The sequence below is a fragment of the Puma concolor genome, chromosome E2, assembly GCF_028749965.1.
Source record: "Puma concolor isolate L17-30 chromosome E2, mPumCon1.1.hap2, whole genome shotgun sequence".
Lineage (NCBI taxonomy): Eukaryota > Metazoa > Chordata > Mammalia > Carnivora > Felidae > Puma > Puma concolor.
In genome coordinates, this window is record NC_141681.1 from 6664634 (window position 1) to 6689984 (window position 25351).

The following is a 25351-nucleotide window of genomic DNA, read 5'->3' on the forward strand; positions in this document are numbered from 1 at the left end:
TGGGCACCACTGAGCCCAGGTACAAACATCCAATGCAAAGAAAGCAGAGAAAGAAATAAAAAGAGCAGGGAAGCCCATCCTGTCTGCCAGGGGCCCCACATAACATTTTACATGCTTTTTCTCATCTAATAATTACAAAAGGCCTGCCAGACACATCTTCTCGCCCCAATTTTACCTACAGAGAAGGAAACTGAGTTAAAGAGACATTAGAGGACGGGCCCCAGTGGTACAGTGAGCAGGTAGGGGCAGGGCTTGGCTTCCAACACGATGCCAGTCATCAAAGCTTACATTTCCCTCCTTCTGTTGTCCTCTGGAAGGGCAGTGGGGCCTCTGGTTGGCTGCGGTCTCTCCCAGCTCTGCACTCTTCCAATGTGTCTCAGTCTCCCCTGGCACAGGAGTCCTTTCTATCTTTCACACAAAAGCTCCAATGACCTGTGAGAGACCTCTCCCCACCTTGCACCTCCCAAGCAGTGCTCCCTATCGGACCCTTAGCAGACAGGGCCCACTCTCCAAGCTCTCAGACCCTTGGGCTTGGTGCCACCCCAAGGGAGGCCCTATTTTCAGCAATGTGCTGCAGGGACACTTATCTTCTCTGTAAGTGAAATCCAGAAGGAGAAAACCAGGGGCTCGGTTAGGGGTTAGTGATGCTGGGTTACCCATGCATGGAGCCCAAGTCAGGGGTCACACCAAAGAAACTGTCGAATGCACCGAAGACTTGGAAACACCAAGAGAGAAGCAGGACAAAGGAAAGATGTCAGAGTCCTCTGCTGTGGGAAGACGTACCACCTGTTTTACCCTGCAGGAAGCTGGAGAGGCCCAGCCATCAGGTTCCCCCTTTCCTGCCTCCACACCTCCACAGGGCCCTTCCAGGATCCCCCTGAGAGCTCAACCCAAGTCCCTTACATGTGCCCATAGATGTCACCACTCCTTCCTGCACCTCCCGCTCAGCCTCAACACAGACTCACAGCTGATGCTGCCAGGTGTATGAGGAAAGCCTGTCATTTCTTCTGCCCTTTGTGCTCCCCTCTCACACCTCCTGGAAGGAAACGCTTCCATTTTCCCATTGAGCACGGGACAGGTCACGCGAGGCTGGCCTTCTGACCACAGCTGCCAGGACCAGGGTGGACGCCTCACAAAAACACTGGCATACATCATGACCAGCGCAGTTGGCCCTGAGTAAACTCCTCCCTGGAAGGCATTTGCAGTTAGGCTGCTCCGGCTGAAAGTCACATGAGCTGAGCTCAAACATTTTAAAAAATTTTTCTCAGTAACATTATTTGAACAAAATAAAAACCTGTCCCAGCAGTTCTCTCTACCAGGCACTTGGCAGAGGTCCCACAAGTTTCTCAGAAACTTGGGCCAGGCCCCAGCTCATCCCAAGGAATCTTTGGGCTCAGCTGCCTGTCTTAGGGAATGCTTGCCTTGCCATCATGTGAATTCAGGACAAAAACCATTGGGATTTAAAACAGCCTGAGTTCCAATCTGCTGGGCTTACGAAAAAGAAAAAGCTGGGGAGAAGACAGAGGAATGCTTTGGCTCATGCAACAGAAAAGTCTGGAGGCAACCGCTTCAGGTAAGACTGGTTCCATGGGCTCAAACAATTTCATCAGGACTTGGTTTCTCTCTACCTTTTACATATGCTTTCCTCTGTGTCAACTTCATCCTTAAGCAGCAAAATAGATGTCAGAAGCCTGGAAACACAGACTTACAACTTAGCCACCCTTTTCCTAACAGTTCCAGGAAAAGCTAGAGTTAAACCTCACTGGATCAGTGTGGGTCCCAAGCCCAACCCTATTGGTTATTGTGGATGGAATATGCTGATTAGCTGGGCCTGGAGCCAAAGGAAAATGGGGTACAGTGTGTGTGTGGGAGGGTGATTTAGGGGGGGAAAGGCGACAGGAATGCTGACGGGGTAAGAACGAGAGACGATCACGGGGTGATGTAGGGTATAGGTCTCAGGCTGCTGTTGATCCATCCATTCACTTAGCAGATAGTTATTTACCAACTGCTGCATGCCAGGCACCACGGGAGGCCCTGAGGCTGAGTAACCAAACAGATCTAGCACTAACTCTTAGGAAGAGCAGGTCCAGTGGGCAAGATGAATAACACACCAGCAAACACACAGATACACGAGGTAGGTGTGGAGAGTGGAACTTCTGGGAAGGACAAAAATGGATGAGAACAAGGAACAATGGTGTCAGGGGAGGGCAAGATGAGTGGCCATTTGGGAACCCATGTGCACCAAGAAAGCAGAAAGATCCAGCTCAAGGTGAAAATCTGAACGGTCAGATGGTTGGGGCAGATGTGCAAAGCCAAGAGACCACATTTCCCCCCAGAGAGAAGGGGAGAAAAGGGGGAAGAAGAGAGACAGGCAGGGATGGACAGGACTTACACCCAGTTTTCTCCTTTTAGTCTCATACTCCTACCTTCTTATCATGAATCCCCTTTACTCACATTTGGCCAAAGGGTCTCTTTGTCTTGAATAAATCACCCTATACCATGGAATTAACCAAAAATTCAAGACGTCTAACCTCATTACTTGCCCACAAGACACCATTTTGTAGGCTCATTCATTCTTAAGTGACATAAGATACCCAAAACTTCACTGGGCTGTGACTGAAAAGTACCCACGCTTAAAAAAATAATACTATATGTGAATACTCAAGTATATATATAGTGTACTCACATGTACTTAAGGATACACAGAAAGTGAGACAGCCAGTTCAGTAGCAGATTTGAAAACCAAAGCACCATTTCTTGAGCTCTCCACAGTGGGTCTGCAGGCTTGTGGGGGTATAAGAATGATTCAGTGCTGGGGTGCCTGGGTGGCTCAGTCAGTTAAGTGGCTGACTTCAGCTCAGGTCATGATCTCACAGTTCGTGGGTTTGAGCTCCACATAGGGCTCTGTGCTCACAGCTCAGAGCCCGAAGCCTGCTTCAGATTCTGTGTCTCCCTCTCTCTCTGCCCCTCCCTCACTCCTCTCTGTCTCTCTCTGTCTCAAAATTAAATAAACATTAAAAAAAAAAAAAAAGAATGATTCAGTGATGGGGCACCTGGGTGGCTAATTCCTCAAAGATGCCCAAAGCAAAGTACACACACACACGCACATGCACATTCACATAAGAGAGTACACACACACAGCACACACAGACACATAAATTATATCCATTCACATACATACACACACAATGAATACATGCAAAGTGCAAACATACACATACAAAGCACATGTATACAAGGTACACATACACAAACTACACACACACACACACACACAATTGCACACATGCACACAAAGCACACACAGTAAACACACACACAGATTATGAAAAGTGTTCAGATTAATTTTTGACTACTATTCACCAAGGCTCTTCTCACAGCCAGGCACTGTGGTTGAAGGTGTTTTCACACCCATGGTAACAGCAATGATGGAAGAAGTGCTTATCGATCTTCCCTGTGTCCCTGGAAGGCCCGGTTTCATCAGCATTCCCCTTTTTGGAAGGAAAGGGCTTGCCCTGGGCCACACCTCTAGGACATGGTGGAGCCAGATGTGATATGTTTGTTGGACAGCTCTCCTCTTTGGTCAACTCCACACGGCTCTCTAAATGTACATGTGTAAGGGTCCAGGTCCTGCCACATCCACTGTGTCTACACAAATGAGCTCCCTGTGATGCAGATCTCAGCACGTTACACATCTCAGGGTATAAAACGGTACTCTCTATACTATAGCCTACTAACGCCATTCCAGATTTATTACATTTATTTAAAAACAACAAACATTCTCAATTATTTCCACACTGCTCGGGACCATAATTTACTCAGAGGTATGAGCTATCAAGTTTCTCAGGGATTGCTTCAAAATGTCAGATCTAAAAGATGACTCCTATGTTAGCAAATATGAAATACCCATTTGTATTTTTCATTTTTACTTTGATTTAATTTTCAGACAATTCAACTTTCTCCCCATGCCTGAGTGCCTAAATTCATTTCACCTGTCAAAAGAGACAAATTTTCATAATTACAAAATAAAACATGGTGGCCTTCTTTGGTGACCGTATATTTCACATCTTTCTTTTTTCTGTATGAAAATGCCTTTCTAGTCTAGTTGGCTTACTTCTGACATATTTTCGTTCAGTCTCTGCTTAGAACAGACAAGGGTACAGGCTAAACATTCACTAATGTTTTGTTATGTTAATGAACATCTGTAAACAGAGATGAAATTTCCCAGCCGAGCCTGCCTTCGATGCTCACATCTTCTTTTCTGTAATCTGTGCTGAAAACAGTCAGTGTTCTGAGATTACAAGCTATAGCATGACACATACCCCATTCTATAGTGGTTCCTTCTGCCTTGACCAAAAAGCCCTCAAGTCCTACCATCAGGTTCAGTCAGGATGTTCATTTCAGAGAGGTCAGAAGCATCTAGGGCTTTCTTACCATAGCTGCCAGGGGCAGCTTACTATGCACAGGACATAGTAAGGGGATTTTCTTTAAAATATTTTATTTTCATTTACAAAAGTAATACATGTTCTTTGTCTAAAAATTTGGGGGGACAGAAATAGTCATAGTCAGAAGCAGATGACCTACAACTCCACCGTCCAAAGCAAAACACAGCCAACACGCTGACGGAACTTCAGACTGTTCTTTTAAAACAAAATTCACACATACACACACACACAAAAATAAAATTCACTTTTGACTTGGTTGGGCTTTTGAATCCTTGAAAATGGTTAATCATTAGAAACCTACTCTATTTGTTGCCAAGGGGTTAAAAGACGAAAAGGGAAGAAAACATTTACTTCTTTGAAGCTGTCCATCTGAAGTGCAAAGTTCTGTCCCACAGAGTGTTGAAATGCCCAGTCTGGGCACCAGCCCTACTCCCCCACCCTTCACTCCTGCACCTGAACACACAGATCATTCCCAAAAGGTGATATAATTTAAAATTCAGTGGCCGGTACAGGGCACCTGGGTAGCTCAGTTGGTTAGGCATCTGACATTGGCTCAGGTCATGATCTCACAGTTCATGCATTTGAGCCCCGCATCGGGCTCTGCGCTGACAGCTCAGAACATGGAGTCTGCTTCAGATTCTGTGTCTCCCTGTCTCTCTGCTCCCCCCACCTGTTCACGCTCTGTCATGTTCTCTCTCTCAAAAATAAATAAACATTAAAAAAAAATTCAGTGGCCAGTAAATTCTGAAAAGGATAAGAGTAATGAGAATCTGTGGAATGAAGAGAATATACAAGGCAAAATGCAATATCAGAGTGGGGTCATTTTCAGGAGCAGATGTTAAAGGTACAGAGCAATGAAAACCTGATGCACATACGTATATACCCCATTTATACAGAAATCATGACTGTCATAGATCAAGGTCTCTGGGAAGCTGGCTTTGAAAAGGATATGTGCATACAGTAGGCTTCTTAGGCAGTGCTCACAGAATTGCCACCCATGCAAGGGACAGGATGGAAGCAAGATTGGATTGGATTCAGGGGGCAAGTGAGCTGAAATGCTCAACAAAAGCCTTGGCTGATCCCATGGGGAGCTGTGAAGCCAGGATGGTTCTTGACAGGTGCCCCACGATGGTATGAGAGACCAGTACACTTGCTTCATCAGCCAGTCATTGGATGTGGGCCACTGTGGGCCAAGTGAGGCTCTTCGGAGGACAGAATTCCTACAGCTGGTGATGTCAAGGGCTGTGTGTCAGCAGAGCTCCAGCAATCCTCCAGGGAATCTGGGTGGCTGGTTACAGCATCCCCTAGGCTACAGGGATGCTACACGGTATAGCAATGCCTCCTTCACCCAAAGAAAAGGCATACAGGTAACCAGATCCCTGCTATTGGGATCCACTCAGAAATCAGAGGCAGAAGTCCATTTACTTCTGGAGAAACTCACAAAAGAAAAAGTCAGGGGCCATTCTGAACACTGCCTGATACGCTAATCACCAGGGCGGTATGGACAATGGGGGTAGCCTCACCTTGAGGGACCACAGGATTAATTTATCAGGAATTCCGATTTTAGTTGCCAGCAGAGCTCCACACCAAGATCAGTGGCTGGTAAAACTCAGTATTTCTAAAACACAATGATTGAGAGAGCAGACACCTGGTCCCCTTCATTCCGGCAGAGGTGCCAGTGCCCTGAGCAGGGTCCACAGCCCCACACAGACCTCACTGCTGCACTATCTACCAGAGGTTGAGAGGCGCCAGGCCAAGGAAGCACTCTCCAGAGCAGGCCCCACATGGTCCCATGGGACGTCATACAGAACTCCTCTGTCAGACTCTGCACCCAAGTGCCTTTTCACTCGACAAGGCCCGCACTACCATTCACATTTCACAAATGAGGTAACAAAGGCCCAACATCTTGTCCAACACCCCCTAGAGAACATAGCAGCACCAGAATTTGTACCCCACTGGGGGAGGGGGCAACTTTGGGTTCATTCCATTATGCACGATTGCCCTTAGGTATCTGTTGGCATGACCATGAATTAGGCTGTTTACACCTCCGTTGACAACAGTGATGTTTTTCTGTGGTCCAAGCTGCAGCCTTATTTCATTACCGTCATTACTGTCTATTGCAGAGGGGCGTGACGCTCTCTGCTCCTGGTGAATTGTAAGTCTGTGGCTCCCTAGCAGGGAGGATCGTCAATCTCTACAGGATGACAGTGCACAGCAAGACACAGCATCTCACTTCAGCTTCAGGAAGACAAAGCTGAGCATCTTCTCTTTGAGAAAATGATTTTGCTCATCATTTGTCTAGTGTCCTAACTACAGGGAGAGAAAAGTTGCTTTAAAGCTGGTCTCTTTTGTCTTTTTCAAGCTGAATGTGTCCCATCAAACCTAAAGAATTAGCCTTTCAACGGAATACCGCAGCAAAGATAAAATACACGGCAATAAATTATAAATTCATAATGAAATCCCAAAAGAATTACATTTACCTAGATGTCACTCACCTTACATGGCCACATAGAGACTATCACAGGGTGTGATATAATCCATACTTTAGTAAGATCAGAAAACACAATATAAGTACCAGCTCTTCATCAGGTTACTTCACTAGCCTGAGCCTCAGATTTCATCTACGAAATATGAGGGTGTGTCTGGGCCATCTTTAAGATTCCTTCCAGTTCTAGCATTTCCTAGTCAGGATTCACAGAGCCCTATTTTGTTCTGCTTGCCATGGAAAAGCTGTGAAACTACCACTATCACCACAAGATCACTCCCTAAAACAACAACAAGCTTCCCTGCAGGGTTTAGTGCCCCATGATAGGACACAGAAAGTGCTTATGTCATAAGTTTTTTTTTTTTAAATGTTCTTGTTTTACCATGGATGCAGTAATAGAAACATTAGCAGACAGAGATCCAAAGCAAGCTGTACTACCCCCCAAAGCTCACTGCAATGTTTAGGCCATAAATTGAAATTAGAATTACAAAAATGACACCCTGGAAATTATTTTTAAAACAAAAAACATCTCTAAAAAAAAATGAAATGGCATTCCAACTCAGTGGTTCTGCAGGCACCCCCCCCAAGTGAGAATGTCTCAATTACGGCGAAGTCGCCGTTACCCTCTCGACTGAAATTGCGTGTGAGAGCTGCATGATTTACATTTGCAGTTTATAAAATAAATTAGGCAGAAAAGAATCTCATAATCTCAAACACATTTAGTTTACCAGATTCCGCCAAGGTAAGTGGACAAAGCATGTAATCCTTGAAGCAGCAAACAATGACACTAATGATTCATTAACATGTTCATCAGAAGAAATTTGATAAATGTATAGATATTCTCTTTCAGCCAACGCTAGGAAATGGATCAGCAAAACTGCCCAAGACACGCTTCCACCCAAACTCTGACTCCCATCATCAACTGAATGGCCTGTGACAGGAGGGGTAAGGGAGGACTGACACCTAAGTTGCTATTTTTCAATGCTATGCACACAGGCTTCATTAGGAAGTCAGCGCATTATGTTTAGGACCATACAGAACAGGTGGGTATGGACCACAGCTCCACCTTGGCACAGCAGCTGTCATCTCCTGCCTCCATCACTATAGTGGCTTCCCAATTGGTGTCTCTGCTGCCACCATCGACCTTCTTTCATCTTTATCTTCCACAGAACAGCCAGAGGGACGCCTTAAAACTCTAAGTCAGTTCCTGCAACTTCTCAGTTCCACGCCACTTGAGCAGAGGGGCGACACCCTCAAAGTCCTATGAGATAGGGCCTATCTTATCTTTCTGAGCTCATTTCCTATATCCTCCTCCCTCACTCATTCTGTTCCAGCTACAAAGGCCTCTTTGTTACTTCTCGAACTTTCCGGGCAAGCTCCTAGCTCAAGGCTTTTGTGGTTGTGGTTCTTTTTGCTCTTCCTTCATCCATATGCGTGAGGACCTCCCTCTCCTCTTTGAAGGCTTGGCTCACAGGTTACCTGCCCTAACCGTTGCCTTACTACCATTACCTGCCCTTTATCCCCACCCCTGTGCACTGTCATACCCCATACCCTGGCTGACCTTTTATTCTGTCCAGTAAAATTGAAAGAATCCAACATACTATTTAATTTACTTATTTTTATGTCTTTTGTTTAATATCTATAAGCTCCAGGAGGGCAGAAATCTTTGTTTTGTGATAACAAATCCCCAGGGCCTAAAAGAGTATCTGGGAAGAGTAGACACAAAATAAATATGTGAAGGAAGGAAGGAAGGAAGGAAGGAAGGAAGGAAGGAAGGAAGGAAGGAAGGGGAGGGGAGGAGGGAAAGGTGGGGAAGGGAAGGGAAGGGAAGGGAAGGGAAGGGAAGGGAAGGGAAGGGAAGGAAAGAAGAGATAGAGGAGAAAGTAAGAGAGGGAAGAAGGGAGGGAGGTAGGCAGGGAGGGAAGGAAGGAAGGAGGGAGGAAGAGAGAGAGGAGGGAAGAAGGGAGAGAGGAAGGGAGGAAGGAGGGAGGAGGGAATATGTAATAATGACAAGAATTGTTATATTAAGATGACAGATTTATCCTTTTCTCATTTCTAACATTTTTTGCTATTATTATTGTTGTTAAGTTGTACTGGAAATTATTTTCAAAATATCTACATAGCAAATCACTTGCATTCTCAGGTAATATGTCTTAAAAGTGCTTTTTTGTTTTCAAAGAGGTGACTTAACTTGAGTATGTCATTGAGAATTGTAAAAAGAATCTTAAGCTATGCTAAATCCTTTTTTTAATGTTTATTTAATTTTGAGAGAGAGAGAGAGAGAGAGCCTGAGCAGGGTAGGGGCAGAGAGGGAAGGGGACAGAGCTGAAGCAGTCTCTACTGTGCTGATGGCAGTGAGCCCAGCCTGAGGTGAGGCTCAAACTCATGAACTGTGAGATCATGACCTAAGCTGAAGTGGGCCAGTGACCAGACATGTTAGAAAGAATACCACCTGGATCTGCCATCCCTCCACGTTCTTCCACATCAGGTCACTCTATCCGTCTTCCTAACCCCGTTTTGAGGCCCGCTGCTCATTAACTGTTTCTTATGCTTTTCTGAGTATTTCTGGATTTGACAGCCTAGTTCCCAGAGTCTAGCATCCTAGAGTTAATTCATGTAACTGAAATATATGAACCTGACCAAGGAGGAAGGAGAGAACAGAGAGAGAATGGGGGAACGGAGGAGACAAAGTGTGGTGGTGTTGCAGAATTTTTTTTTTTTTTTTTTTTTTACAATACCCAGGATTTGTTGTCTTGCCGCTTTGAAGAATGAAGAGGTGGATACAAAATGAGCAGCAGGCAAAATTTATTAGAGTATAAGATCAGAAAGGAAGAAGAGTAAGAAAGGTCCCTTTACAGAGAATATTGGAAAGTGAATGCCAGAGGACTACAGGTAAGGGTGCCAGGTTCTGGTTGGCCTTCCCCTCCCCTTCCCCCATGTTCCTTCTCAGGTTCTATCCTTACTGGCTTGATTATCTCGAGGTGCTGGGTGTCCATTCATGATTGGCTAGTTTCCATTGTATGAGGGGTGGTCTTCTGTCAAATTCCTGAGGGGAAACCTGAGAGGGAGTAGGTGGAGTCCTTGAAGATGAACCTGATGCCTGAGGGTGTTTGCTGTGGTCAGACACTCCCAGCATTGTTCCAAAATAGGTGTTTTTCCCCACCCAGGGACCTCAGGCCCTAATCTTTCCCTCTCTGCCTATGGAATCCTATCTTCCCCTATCATAGTGGGAAAGAGAGCACACGCGCCCCTGGGGAGCACTGGGTAGGGATCACCTGTGGGAAACATCAAGTTGGCCCCGTGTGTTTGAAGAAGGTGCCATATGTAGAACTTTATGAGCAGTTCAAAGGATTGTCAGGGGTCATTTAGACTCCACGTGATATTTGTTTGATGCTCTGATTTTGGACTCCAAGCCTGGAGTTGGATTTGGCCACGTTATCTGTTTTGTTTCCCAAGGCCACCCTGGCCTTGAGTTTGCATTAAAGCTTTCACAAGAAACCCACCACATCACATCAGTGCCCCACACCCACTGTTACTGACACCCAGTCCACTACACACACACACACACACACACACACACACACATACACACACACACACACACACCAGCTCACCTCACCACTGGTCTAAAATGGGTGAGATGCCATGTGTGTTATAGCAGTAAGGAAGAAAGAGGTTTGTGGGAAGGTACCAGCTGGGCAGCAAATAAGCAAACTTATTCAGTGAGCAATCCTTTTTTTTTTTTTTTCTTAGTGTTTTATTTATTTTTGAGAGACAGAGACAGAGACAGAGTGTAAGCAGGGAGGTGCAGAGGGAAAGGAAGACACAGAATCCAAAGCAGGTCCCAGGCTCTGAGCTGTCAGCACAGAGCCCGACGCAGGGCCCGAATTCACGAACCACAGGATCATGACCTGAGCCTATGTCAGACCCTTAACCAACTGAGCCACCCAGACACCCACTGAACAATCTTGAAGAAGCACCAACTCAGTGCCAAAGCTGTTGAATGAGTAGAACTAAAAAGTGACAGATAAATAAATGAACAATCAATGCCTATTCAACACAATGTCCTAAAAAAGATGAACTCTATAGCTTTCAAAGCAGTTCTAGTTCATTCAAATGAGTTCTAGAACCTCTAGCCCACTGCAGTGATTCTAAAGACCCAGCAGCATCTGCCAGTTTCCTTGGAAAAGCAGCCAAGTGTCTCTAGTCTCCTGGATATTCTGAAAGAAGAGTAGCTCATATATTCCATTATCTACTTATTCACGTGTGTATTATATTCAGAAAAAAAGTATATAATTTAAACTCTGACCCACTCAAATATATTTTGATAAGCTGATTTATTCATCAAATATCAACAGAGCAGAAATTATATGGCAAGAACTTGCCCCAGAACTCCTTTTTGGTGCACAAATCCTAGGCACTTTCTTCTACAGAGATCAACAGTCTAGTAATGAGCACATCAAAAGATGTGAGAGGAAATCCAAATTCCACTGCACATTTTTGCATTTCTACATTATGTCCTTTTTCCTCCCTTCTTAGGGGGGACATTCACTTTAGAACAGAAGTGTCAAGGAGATACTAAATACATAAATCCTGTTGTTTCAGTATTTATCTTTTTGCCCTCATGTATTTTTGGCTTCTATTTATAAGAACCCAAATTAAAATTTCAAGGTCAAAGTGATATCTGACAGAGACATGGAAATTCTTAGCTAGTTGTATAGAGATGGTACTTACAAAATACCCAAAGGACATATTGTATATTTTTAACTTGCTCTTAAGACCTCTGAATTCAAATGTGAGGCCTTGCATACAAAGGATGAAGACAAATTATGCTATATGAAAGAAGAAAGGGTTTGGTTTTTTGTTTTGTTTTGTTTTGTTTTTCCTTTTGCAATAGATGAAAGATGCTTCCCTCCTCTAATGAGTCATGAATGACTCATCTACTCTTGGGAAAATCTCAAGTGGCCAGTGATTTGATTGCTTTTTCTGCTGTAAACACATCTAAGAAGCAGAGCATAAGAGGTAAACAATAAAGGACCCTGTGAAATTCAAATAATTTTATGTGTTTCTTTACCAAATGACACCATCCTGAAAGCAACTTTTAATGCAAAATATGAGTTCTCTTTCATATTGGTAATATTTAAGTGTGGTCACTGAACCAACCGATTTTGGCTGAGTGCAATTTGGAGGGGTGTTCCTTCTTATCCTGTAATAGGATTCACCATAATATTGACCCAATTCAATCATTTCATAAATGAAAGCCACAGGATGACTTTCATCTTTTCCTATGTCTTATTGATAAGACACCATCTATCTTCATTTCTGTTTCTTTCTCTCTCCAGACCCTCAAACTATTTTGATAACTTGCAAAGCTAAGAAATGTTCAATGTTGAGGAAAAACACCAGAGAACTTTTTGAAATTCATTGTACCCCAAAGGCTGACAGCAAGAATATACTTTCTGGTACATAAGAAAGAAAAATGTATTTGGTATGACTGGCTGTTAATATGTCATCAGGATAAATCATAAGTCTTATTCTTGGGAATCTTAATAAAAGAAGTCACTTGAGACGTGGAAAGTACAAAAATAATCACCAATAGGCTCTATCTTTGACTAGAACCTGGGGAAATTTTGAAAGTGTTCATTCATATAGACACTTAAAAAGACATAGCCCAAATTTATCATTGTCATAAATTCTTGCTGACTAAAAGTTTCCTTAGAGTAATTTACAATACCCATCATAAAATACTTCATCAAAAGGAAACACTTCGATTTAATACAAAACCGTAAACTTCCAAGGACTCGGGGACAATGGTCTCATCCGGTCTCCAGAGAAAATGGAGTGATCTATGACTCCTATATGCCTCAAGACTTAGTCTGGCTTTCATCTGACGTCCCTACCTTGGGGTTGTCACACAGCTCTGGCAAGTCTGTTTCCCTGTGGGGCTCCTATAAGAGATGTGCTTTGAAATAACACTCTGGTTCTTCATCATCTTTCCTGGGGGCAGGAGGAGAGGAAGAAGGCTGCCGCACACCAAGTGGTTGATCAGAAGAAGTGCTCTGTGATTAGCACAGCAAACACCTTGAATCCATGTTCTAGCCTCATGATGGAGGGAAGCTATTCCACACCGGATGTTTCTAGATGCCTCAATCACTCTATTGAGGCAATTGTTTTACTTTGTCTTCAGGCCAAGAAAGCTGTTAGCTAGCTAGTGGGACCCTCTAAAGATAAAGAAGTCTGCACACCAAAGAACAGAACCATCAGCTTTCCATCTTTCTCCTGTTCTTCGCTACAGACTGTTAAAGCAATTAGTCTGAACTCTGGCACCAGCTCTGACGAATGCCCCTGTGCTCCAGCCCAGTTTCCACTGCAGCTGGAATCCTCCGTCTAAACGCTCTTGCTGACACTTCTAATTCCTTTCTCTAAAGTAAAGCTCAATGTCTTTCTCCCAAACCGGCTGCTCTGTCAGAATCTTACCACCTCCCTGTTTACTCGCATTCAAAACCTCCTTAAGTCCCAACATCTAAGTCATATGCGTGTGGCTTCTTGGACACCCTCAGACGCATCTCTCTGACACAGCCAACTGCCAACAGGTTGATCCAGCCAGACATCTCACTCTCTGCCCTAGAATGTCTAGGCTACTTCTGGCATCTCCCTAAAATAAATTTTGCATAACATTGCCAACTAAATCTGCCGGAAGCACAGCTCTGCTGATGTCACTCTGACATCAGAACCTTTCAATAGTTCCATCTGCTACCAAAAGCAGTCTACACTTCTGCTCTAGCTTTCCCCTTCATTGTGTTAACCAGCTCTCCAGCCTCACTTCTGAATACTTTAAGCTACATGTGGATGCATGAAATGTCCCAATATTATTCTGGTGCCATTACCCCTAATTCTTCTTTTGCCTAGAAGAATTCATCTTCACTGAAATCCTACCCTTCCTTCCAGGTCAAGCTAAAGTACCATATTCTCTACTAAAGATTCCTTTTGCCAATACTCCCAATAGAAAAGCTATTTTGTTTTTCCATAAAACCTTGATCATATGATACCGACTGATTTGCTTCACTCTATAATTTTTGTACATATACTTTATCTCTTATGTTTGGCTCTGAGTTCATTGAAGGCAGGGATTCACTTTTGCTCTGGTTCAGGTTTGTATCACTCAATTAGCATATTATTATTAGATGGATGGATAGGTGAATGGACAGAACTTATGTTCTATACATATAGAGCTGATACACAAAACTATGGAGCACAGAGGTCTATAATCAAACCTTTAGCCAACAGAGAAAGAGTACTCTCTTTTCTCTTCACACCCATGAGTCCTGGATAACCCCTGTCTAAGTTGTAATGCTGGCATTTAAAAGAGATGCTTTAAAAAGCAGCAGGACCAACAATAACAAGACTGAATGGATAATGATGAGATATTACTGTTTTCCATAGAAATCTGAAGACTTGGCAATCTTGGAGAAGGGTGTTAAGCAAGGGAAGACCTGAGCAGTGTGGTGGATATAGAAATCAGCCAAGTGAAGACAAGGAAATTAAAAGAGATTTACAGACAGTGGAAAACAGCTTTCACATATGCTCCTAGGTTTTGAGCATGGAAAGTTGGGGATATGCAATAGTTGAAGCATAGAGTTCAAGGAACCTGGTGATAAGAAATAAGGCTGAAGAGGTGGAGACAGCCATTCATTCAATATTGGCAACTTTCTAAAAACAACTCCCTTGTATAATTTACCACCTTTTGCCTGAGTCCGCATTGTTTCCCTCAGAGACCAGTTATTTGGAAGACTCAGAAGGTCCAGAGCTGATGAGTGTTGGCATCGGCAAGAAGAACAACCAAACTGAACCAAGGGTTTAGCTTATTGGAAAATTGCAGTTGGTGTTGGAATTAGAATGATTGCGGGGTTTCACTACAATATCACAACTAGAGGTGGGGCGGAGGGGAGATACTCAAAGACACTTAGTGAAGGAACAGGTGTGCAGAAGCTACTGTCAGCCAATCAGAATCGCCGACTGCAATCTGAGCTTCACTTTTCTCAAAGGAACAAGTGGAACTAGCAGCAAGGACAACCATACAACAGACACTGCTCAGGTATCAGGCATGGTGCTAAGCACATAATATGAGATTCTCTCCTCACCACAACTGTATTCAGGAGGTGTTATCCATCCATATTGTACAGATGAGGGGCTAAGAAACATGCCCAACTTCATACAGGCAGTACACATCTGCGCTGGGTTCCCAATCACAGCAGAGGCATGCCCCAGGGCACTATACTACGTATTCCCTTCCTTCTTCTGCATATCAGGGCTTTACTCCCAAGTTTACACAAGGCTGGTGGGGCATCACAAGAATTGAAAAATCAGGCTCAATGGGAAAAGAGAAATTAAAAGGCTATTGCTGCCGGGCCCTAATTATATACAATCAGGGAAAAGAATCAGCTTGGAAGGCCAGCAAGTTATCCACAGCCCCAGAGTACTGTCTGAAACTAACAATCAGGATGGACAGAGCCGTAAACAAGCCCTTGCAATGACTACAGTAATTACCCTGTTCTGTAATTATAATAAGAAATCAATGCATTACAGAAAGGGCAGCTACACACTTCTCTATAACCCTGCAACTCAGAGAGCCCAGGGAGAACCTTCTGGGGCTGTGGCTCCCATCCACCAGCCCCAGAAGCACCGGGTCAGGGAGAAGCTGAAGAGTCAGACATCAAGGGCTCTTGGAAGAAAAGAATTTTGATACAGTTCTTCAAGGAAGCGGCAAATGTAACGTGGAATAAGGGCCTCGGGGCATTGCACGGAAGGCGTAAAGAGCTTAAAGGGAATGACAGCAACCTCTGTACATGAGTAATGACCACAGAAACGGCAGAGCTGCAGCCCACCTCTCACACGGGCACAGACCCTCTGCACAGTGACAAACACAAGACCAGATGCCCAGGTCTACCTGCAAGGCAAGATTCGTTGTCCTGGCTCCTGAGAGAGCTGTCAGCAGGCAGCCTTCAGCTGTCAGCCCTCTCAGGAATTACCTCACCTAAAGTCACACATCAATGTCAGATGGAGGCAAGGGTATAAAGGCCGAGCCATTCTGGCAATAGCAGGAAAACCCTAGATGGCCGTATAGGCGCCAGAGCTCCTATGTCACAGCGAGGCCTTCCCTCTGCCATTCCTGCTTCTGCCCTCTCCCTTCCACAGGAGTTGATCCAAAGCTTGCTCCCTAATAAACATGCCACATGTCAGCTCTGTCTCAGAGACCAAATCCCAGGGTAGCCAGCCCGCCACAAGCACACGGCCTGTGTTTTAAACATATCCCTGGATTCTCCTATTTCCCTACCTTAATTTTACACATCCCTCCATATTAGGCAACCAGATTCAGGGATCTTCTGGGATAAAAGAGAGACTAAAGGGGTGACGGGGAAGGCAGAGACAGAAGGTAATTGACCGGTATTATAAAGGGCTGGAGGGAAGGACAAATCCTACATAGACCGGGAGTTGGGTGGAGTTTCTGAGGGTGGATAGATGAGAGCATGTGGGCAAAGAAGGATTGTCCTGGAGACAAAACAGATTTCAGGAGGAGTTACTAAAATTATGAATTGTGTCCCCACCGGTGTTTTTCAAGAGACACAAGTAACTATTGGAATCGCTTTTTAATTACGCTGAGTGCTGGATTGTGCATTTAATATGCGACTCCACACAGAATTTGAGGCCCAGGCTTTTATTAGGCGCATTGGTCAAGGTAATTAACATCGGCTGCTTTAACAAACATCCCCAGATCACAGAGGCTTAACAAAGCAAAGGTTTCTTTCTCACTCACATCAGAATCAACTGAGGGTTGGGTGGCTCCTTTTGGCCACACTGTCACCCAGTCTCTGAGTCCCACTGCCACCCAGATAGTTTCCCGTTTACTCCAACCTCAAAAAATCTTTGATCTAATTTTCTCGACCTTGCTTTTAGCCCTGGGAGGCTGATCTGTATGGATCTGTATGGATCTCCTCTTGAGAGACTCTGGCCTGCAGTTGAGTTTGGTCAGTGGGTACCTAGGCAGGAGATCAAAGGAAGGAAAAGGAGAAGATGGTTTGCTTCTCCAGCTTCCTGCCCCTTCGGGTCACCTTGAGAGTACTGAGTCACTTGACAGATGGTCACAGCTCTGTCTAGGTGGTTCTCTCTACACCCCTCATTGTCTCCAGGCTCTTTAACTGTGCTTGCACTTGCCCCTTCAGGCCTCAGATTAGTAACAGCCCTACTGTCCTTAGTGGCAGAGCCCTGTAATATCCCTTGTGGTTTTCCTAAGCCCCACCCTCACCTTTATCAATAGCCATTTCATTAAACTCCCTTGGATGATGCTAACTCGAATGTATCTTTTGTTTCATGCTGCAACCAGGAAACACCCCAGGAAAGAGAGCTGGGGGCAGAGTATGGTGTGTGCCCAGGACAGACAGACAGGACTTGGCATTTGGTGCCCTGGCATTTTCTCTGTCATCCTCTTCCAGCAGTTTTCCTTTTGTCTGGAGAAGCAAACACTAGTTAGATGTCACGATGGTTTTCTGAACCTCTTCTTCATATTTTACACTACAATTATACACGAAATTTTTATAGTGCTTTATTTTCTTATTTTCATTCAGCTCAAAATATAATTGTATTTCCCTTGAGACTTCCTCTTTGACCCATGGACTATTTAGAACTGCACTGTTTAGTTTCCACATGTTTGGAGTTTTTCCCATTATCTTTCTGTTACTGATTTCAATTTCGATTCCACATGGTCAGAGGATTCCTGTTGTGTGATTTCAAACCTTTTGAATTTCTTGAGGTTTGTTTTGTGGCCCTGGATGGTCTGTCTTGGTGATTGTGCCCTGGGTACTTGAAAAGCATGTGGATTCTGCTGTTGGTGGATAGAGTGTTCTAAGCTAACTAGACCCTGTCAGTTGACGGTACTGGGTTCTTCTGTATCCTTTGCTGATTTTCTCACTGTTCTATCAATTGTTAAAGACAGAGATGTTGAAATCTCCAACTACAAATGTGGATTTGTCTATTTCTCCTTTTAGTTTTATCAAGTTTTGTTTTCCATGTTTTGTGGCGCTGTTGTTAAATGCATTTAACACATATTTAAGATGACTACATCTTCTTTGTAGACTAACCCTTTTACATTATGCAAGGTCTCTCTCTGTCCTTGGTAATTTTCTTTGCTCTGAAGCCCCTTTGATCTGATGTTAAGATAGCCACTCCTGCTCTGCTTTGTTTTGATTACTGACATACCATTTTCTTATTTTCATCCTTTACTTTTCCTGTCTGTAGTGTTGCATTTGAAGTAGGTTCTTATGGGTGGCATGCAGTTGTATCATGTTTTTTTTCTTTTTTACCCACTATCGATCTCTGGATTTTCTAATTAATGCATTTAGACGATGAAATTCAATGCATTTAATGATACGTTAGGGCTTAAGTTCTGCCATTTAATTTTTTGTTTTCTATTTGTTCCTTCTGTTTTTCATTTGTTTCCTTTTTCCTGCCTTCACCTGGGTTACCTGAACATTTTTTTTTCTTTTTTCTTTATTTAAATTCAAGTTAGTTAACATATACTGTAGTATTGATTTCAGGAGTAGAATTTAGTGATTCATCACTTACATACAATACCTAGTGCTCATCACAAGTTCTTTCCTTAATGCCCCTTGCCCATTTAGCCCACCCCTCACCCATCTCCCCTCCAGCAACCCTCACTTTGCTCTCTGTATTTAGAGTCTCTTGTAGTTTGTCTCCTTCTGTTTTTATTTTATTTTATTTTTGCTTCTTTCCCCTATGTTCATCTGTTCTATTTCTTAAATTCCACATGAGTGAAACCACGTATTTGTCTTTCTCTGACTTATTTCTCTTAGCATAATACATTCTAATTCCAACCACCTTGTTGCAAATGGCAAGATTTCATTCTTTTTTGATCGCTAAGTAATATTTCATTGTGTGTGTGTGTGTGTGTGTGTGTGTGTCTGTGTGTGTGTGTGTGTGTGTGTGTGTACACACCACATCTTCTTTATCCATTCATCAGTCGATGGACATTTGGGCTCTTTCTATAACTTGGCTATTGTTGGTAGAAATGGAAGGAAAACTTTGAAAGTCATTCTATGAGGCCAGCATTACCTTGATTCCCAAACCAGACAAAAACTCCACTAAAAAGGAGAATTACAGACCAATTTCCCTGATGAACATGAATGCAAAAAATTCTCAACAAGATACTAGCAAATTGAATACAATAATGCATTAAAAGAATTATTCACCATGATCAAGTGGGATTTATTCCTGGGCTGCAGGGGTGGTTCAATACCCACAAATCATTCAACATGATACAACACATTAATAAAAGAAAGGATAAGAAGCATATGTTCTTCTCAATAGATGCAGAAAAAGCATTTGACAAAATATAGCATCCTTTCTTAATAAAAACACTCAAGAAAGTAGGGATAGAAGGAACATACCTCAACATCTTAAAGGCCATATATGAAAGACCCACAGCTATTATCATCTTCAATGGGGAAAAACTGAGAGCTTTCCCCCTAAATTCAGGAACACAACAGGGATATCTACTCTCACCACTGTGGTTCAACAGAGTCCCGGAAGTCCCAGTCTCAGCAATCAGACAACGAAAAGAAATAAAAGGCATAAAAATTGGCAAGGAAGAAGTCAAACTTTCACTCTTTGCAGACAACATGATGCTCTACATGGAAAACCTGAAAGACTCCACCAAAAAACTGCTAGAACTGATACATGAATTCAGCAAAGTCACAGGATATAAAATCAACATACAGAAATCGGTTGCATTTCTATACACCAATAATGAAACAACAGAAAGAGAAATTAAGGAATTGATACCATTTATAATTGCACCAAAACCCATAAGATACCTAGGAATAAACCTAACCAAAGAGGTAAAATATCCATACGCTGAAAACCACAGCAAGCTTATGAAACAAATGGAAGAAGACACAACAGCATGGAAAAACACTGCATGCTCATGTATTGGAAGAAAAAATACTGTTAAAATGTCTATACCACACAAAGCTACACATTCAATGCAATCCCTATCAAAATAACACCAGAATTCTTCACAGAGCTAGAACAAACAATTCTAAAATTTGTATGGAACTGGAAAAGACCCCAAATAGCCCAAGTAATGTTGAAAAAGAATACCTGAGCATTTTTGTGCACAATTTCTTCTTTTATCATTTCTTCTCTGCTTAGGAAAATTCCATCTCACCATTCTTATAAGGTAGGTCAGCTGGTGACAGAAGGTCTCTTAGTTTTCCTTCATCTTAGAATGTCTTCATTGCTCCTTCATTCCTGAGGGATATTTTCACTGGATATATATTTCTAGGTTGACATACCTTTTCTTTCAGCATTTGAAAAATATTGTGCCATTTCTTTCTGGCCTCCCTACTTCCTGATAAGAAGTCTACTGTCATCCAAATTGCCTTTCCCCTCTGGGTATGGTATGGTTTCTTCCTGCCTATTATCAAGAATGTTTCTTTGTCTTCAGTTTTCAGAAGTTTGACTATGATGTGTCTTCATGTGGATTTCTTGGGATTATTCTACTTGGGGTTTGCTCAGCTCCTTGAATCTGAGGTTTAGGTCTTTTACCAAATTTGGGAAATTTTCAGCCATTATTTTTACAAATCCTTTTTCAGCTCCACCTTTCTCCTGGCCTTCTGTGACTAACATGACCTTTTATTATAATCTCCAGGATTTTGTTCATTTTTTTAAAGTCTATTTTCACTTTGTGGTTCAGACTGAGTAATTTTTATTGTTCTATCTTCACATTCACTGATTTCTTTACTCTGTTCTCACCATTCTGCTGTCCAGCCTATCCACTGGGGGGGGGGGGGGGGGCGGGTTGTTGTAAATTCAATTATACATTTTAGTTCTGAAATTTTAATTTGATTCTCCCTTATAACTTCTTTTCTTTCTGAAACATTCTCTTTCTTTGCTGAACTTTCCTTTTTTTTTTTTTTTCATTTGTTCCAAGGATGTTCATAATTGTTCACTGAGGCATTGTGATGTTAGCTGCTTTAAAATCCTTGTCAGATGATTCCAACATCTGTGTCATCCAGACGTAGACATCTGTCAATTGTCTTTTCTCATTCACATGGAGATTTTCCTGCTTCCAGGTAGGATGGGTGATTTTCACTTGTATCTTGAACATTTTTCTATTATATCAAGAGACTCTGGTTCTTCTTTACGTCTTGCTTTTTAGCAGCCCTCCTCTGACTCGTGCCACCTCAGTACTGCCAGGTGATGATGAAAGTCCAGTTCCCCATTGAGCCTCCATCTGGTGGGCAGGGATGCCTCGTTACAGCTGAAGGGTGGGACTCCAGGCTCCCCATTAGGCCTCCACTGACACCACATCACGGCTGGTGAGTGAGGGGTACCTCATCTCATTATTATTCATTCCCTTTGGTGAAAGTGGACATCTCAACTCTCTGCTTGGCCTTTGCTGATGGGGCTGGGGGTAAGTGTCATAGGTTTTTCTCATGGTGTTTGGATGGTCTGTCTTACTACACTGCCCCTTTCCTGGTCTTTGGAGAGAGAGGACTTTTCTCAGAGACTTGTTTCTTTGTCTGAACCCATTAGCATTTCCAGGTTTACTACCTTCTCTAGAATCTAGTCCAGGATATATGAGGCAAAATGAAACCTCAAGGAACTTATTGCTGTGTCTTGGGTCTCAAAACTGGTCTTTCTCCTCTCCACTTTCCAGAATATACTTATGTTTCCTTTATGGATAACGTCCAAAGATTTGTGCTATACTTAGTGGGAGGAGTAAGAAGTGGTCCTTCATATAGATATACATATAGATATAGATAGATATAGACATATATAGAGATACAGATATATATGACTGTGAATACAGATATATATAACTGTGAATACAGTTGTATATATAGTTAACATAAAAGAGTTATATTAACTCTAGAGTAATATAACATGCATATTATAAAATATATACACAACATAAAAAAGATGAAATTTTCAAAAAGTAATCTAAAACAAAATTCTGTAGATCACCTTGTGCATCATACCGAAAACCATTGCTTAGATTCCATTTGAAGGGCAGAGAGAAAAGGGCCTTCCTTCCACTACTAGCCCCTGGGTTCTGCTGTGTTCCACAGACACCCCTCGAGAGCCTGTCCCCATGCTGTTCAGACATGTGTTCCTTCTGTGTGGCTCGTGAGCAGATCATGAAGACAAACTGTGGGTATGACCCTCTGCTCTACAGGGTACCCAAGGAGGGACAGATGAGCTGGCTCTGTTCAGCCTTAATGTACCCCCTACGAGGCAAGCCAGTTACATTAACAAACAAGATCCTGAAAGGGACACAAATCAATCAGAGAAGACTTATGTAGTGACTCTTTCTACAGGGGTAGCTATAGTTTAAAGCACTCAAAAGAAAATCAAAAAATCCATTCCCAAGCTCGAGTCCTGCTGAGTCTCTATGGCCTCCAGCAGCTCAGGCTGTTCTTCAAGGGTGGTGCTGATGACACTGCAACACTTCACATTTTTAAATGGCCTGAGGTGAAGGTAGGGGAGGCTATGACCCTTGGGGCAGGATTTCAAGCCAAACTGGAAGACTTAGTGACCTCAAACGACTGTACCTGCTCTACTTCATAGGCTTGAAAAATTCCCCATCCTTCTCTCCATGCCCCTCCACACTCAAGGGTATGTAAGCACTTACCTGCACTTAGCAACTGCTTACTTAGCGTCTACTCTATGTGAGGCAACATGCTAAGCGCGGCATTGAGAGAGACCACCAGTCCAGACCCAGTCCTATTCTGATCTAACGAGAGAGGTTCTTCTGCTGACGCTCTACTGCTTTAACTTACAGAAGGCAAATTATAACACGTGTGCTACTGCCCTCCTCACCCACAGTGAACATGGCTAATTAATCATGTCACCACGATGTACCACTGAGCCTGGATTTGGCCCCAGATTCCTTCAGAACACATTTTCCCCTGTAATGACTACCAATCAATGACAGTTGCCCCACAAGATGAGAGTATGTGCCATCTTCAGAAAAAGTCTCTGGTCTCTACTCCAGCTCTGTTCTCATTTAGATCCTTTCCATGGTTTGTGGAGCATAAAAGGAGTCCATATTTCTGAGATTTCATACTTATCATCTGGAAATGCTCTGACTGGTGGAGGACTTGGCATGCAGTAGATTATGCCTGGTGTGGCTCCTCCTTACAAAGTGATACAGGTCATCTGTAAGGCAGTGTTATTCCTTCTTCCTCCAAGATATTACCTTGAAGTAAACTACAAACTTAAGAACAAAGTTAACATTTAATGAAAAAAAAAATTTTTAAGTCTAACTGTATAGCTGTAGGCTCCTTTGGGAAAGCCTTACTTTTTTCCCAGGCTCCCAGATCTCACGGACATCTCAGCGAGTGAAAAATGAGCAACCCCACGTGTCACACACACACTCTCCTCTGCCCTGAGCTGGCTGGCTATGTCTGACGGTTGGGATATGGAACGGCACCAACCCTCCTAATGGCAATTCCAGCCACATCTTGTCAGCAGAAACTATGTGTTTGTGGTCTGCTAACATGCTATGGAACTGCAGGAAACACAAATTTGTAGCAAAAATATGAAATGCATTTCTGTAACTTTTTTTTTTAGGAGTACAGTTGATTCTCATTATCCACGGTACTTATGCTCAATAGCATCACAATAAATATCGAACTAGCAAATACTGAGCCATGCTCCTGGGGAAATACGAAATTAGGATCCTCTAAGCCCTGGCCATGATATTTTCACCAACCAATCAAACCAGAACCTTATTTTATGTGCATCTCTATTTAAAGACACATTATTTATCATACATTACTGATTCATTCACATCAAATGCATGACTAAAGGCACTATAACCCATGCTTGAAGGAAACTTATCTAGCACACATATTTTCTGCATATGGCACATCACAGCCTTCTCGCACTTATGAACACTAGACAGTAATTTAGCACTTGTGGGCCATTTTAAATAGCAAGATCACCTCCCAAAAAAGCACAAAAATGCACTAAAACATGGCAAGAAGGACAGTTGTTTGCAGGATGAGAGCTGAAACAATACAGACACTCCCTCCATCCCACCTCAGCTGGAAACGTGTATATCAGACAAAATTTTCTACTGCTTTGCCCATGTATGCAAATAACCACAAACGTGCCACAAGTATTGATTTGGAGATTACAAATAAATTTTAGCAAGTAGGCAGATTCAGAAATAGAGAATCTGCAAATAACGAGGATCAACTGTATTTATTATGTTACTGCCATGATTCATTTTAAGCTGTGTACCATCTGTAACGTTAGGAGGTCAAGAGAATCTCCAAAGACTCTAGTATAAAAAACTGTTTTCAAACATTTGCTGCAAATCCACAAGAAATGTAAAGTTCTAACTTAACCTGTTGTGGATTTTCGTGTCTCCCTGAACCACTCTACTCCCTGCTCCCAATGTATTTCCAAGTTACAGCATATTCATAGCAAATGACTACTTAGGATTTCTTCATATTATTTAAGTTTTTCTTTCTTTTTTTTCCCTTTCTTTCTTTTTTTCTTTCACTGCCATTTAAGCATTCCTGTGGCATGCATCACCATTTTAATTTATTTGCTTACTGCAGACAGTTTTGCTAATTCTGAGTAGTTAAGCAGAGGCCCTGGTGAGGGTGAAAGAACCTCCACCCACCAGAGTGTCTAAGCCTGTGTGATCTAAGTTTTGTAGCCTCAGCAAGAAGCCTTGTTTCATCTTTCTCCTTTCTCTGTAGGAGCTCGAGCTTCTTGGAACCATCCTTGAGCTTCTCAGGAACCTGTGCCTGGGGAAAGGATCATATGATACTTCACTGTGGGGACCACTTCTCAGGATGGGGGCAGATAAGAGACTGGTAGGATGAGAAACTGAAACTGGGTTGGGTACTGCAACAGTCCTAGCCCATATTCTTTCCCATTCATCTGTGAAGTTGTTTGGCCAAGAGAAATCAGCACCTAGAAGATGAAGCAACATCATGCAAGGGTACCTTACAGTATACTCTTCAAGAAGGCATCTCAATTTAGAGGCTTTGTGCCAGCTGCAAATCCTATAGGGAATACCCAAGCACGACTTTTCCATTGAGAGGTGAGAATGGCCATGCCACCTCTCACTGGGAATGTGTCTGGTTCGGCTTCCTAGTACCTCAAGATCCATTCCCCGGATGCTAAGGACTGTGGGAATGGAGAGGATTTCATAAAAAAGAAACTCTAAAGGAAAAGTTACATTGCAATGCTGTGTGTCTGACACAAAGCTAGGCACATAGTGAGCCCTTGACTAATATGTATTTAATCAACTGAAAATACCCCCTGGGGGAGAAAGAAATAGAAAGGAAGAGAGAGAGAGAGAGAAATAGAGAAGGAAGGAAGG

The 25351-nt window shown here is 42.9% G+C and overlaps 1 long non-coding RNA gene across 1 annotated transcript; it reads left to right on the forward strand.

The window, feature by feature from the left end:
• Window positions 1-1038: 1038 nt before the first annotated feature.
• On the forward strand, window positions 1039-25351 carry LOC147573335 (uncharacterized). The gene is made up of 3 exons (XR_015244635.1): window positions 1039-1573; window positions 9673-9822; window positions 24723-25351. It is a non-coding gene; the product is annotated as an uncharacterized LOC147573335 (long non-coding RNA).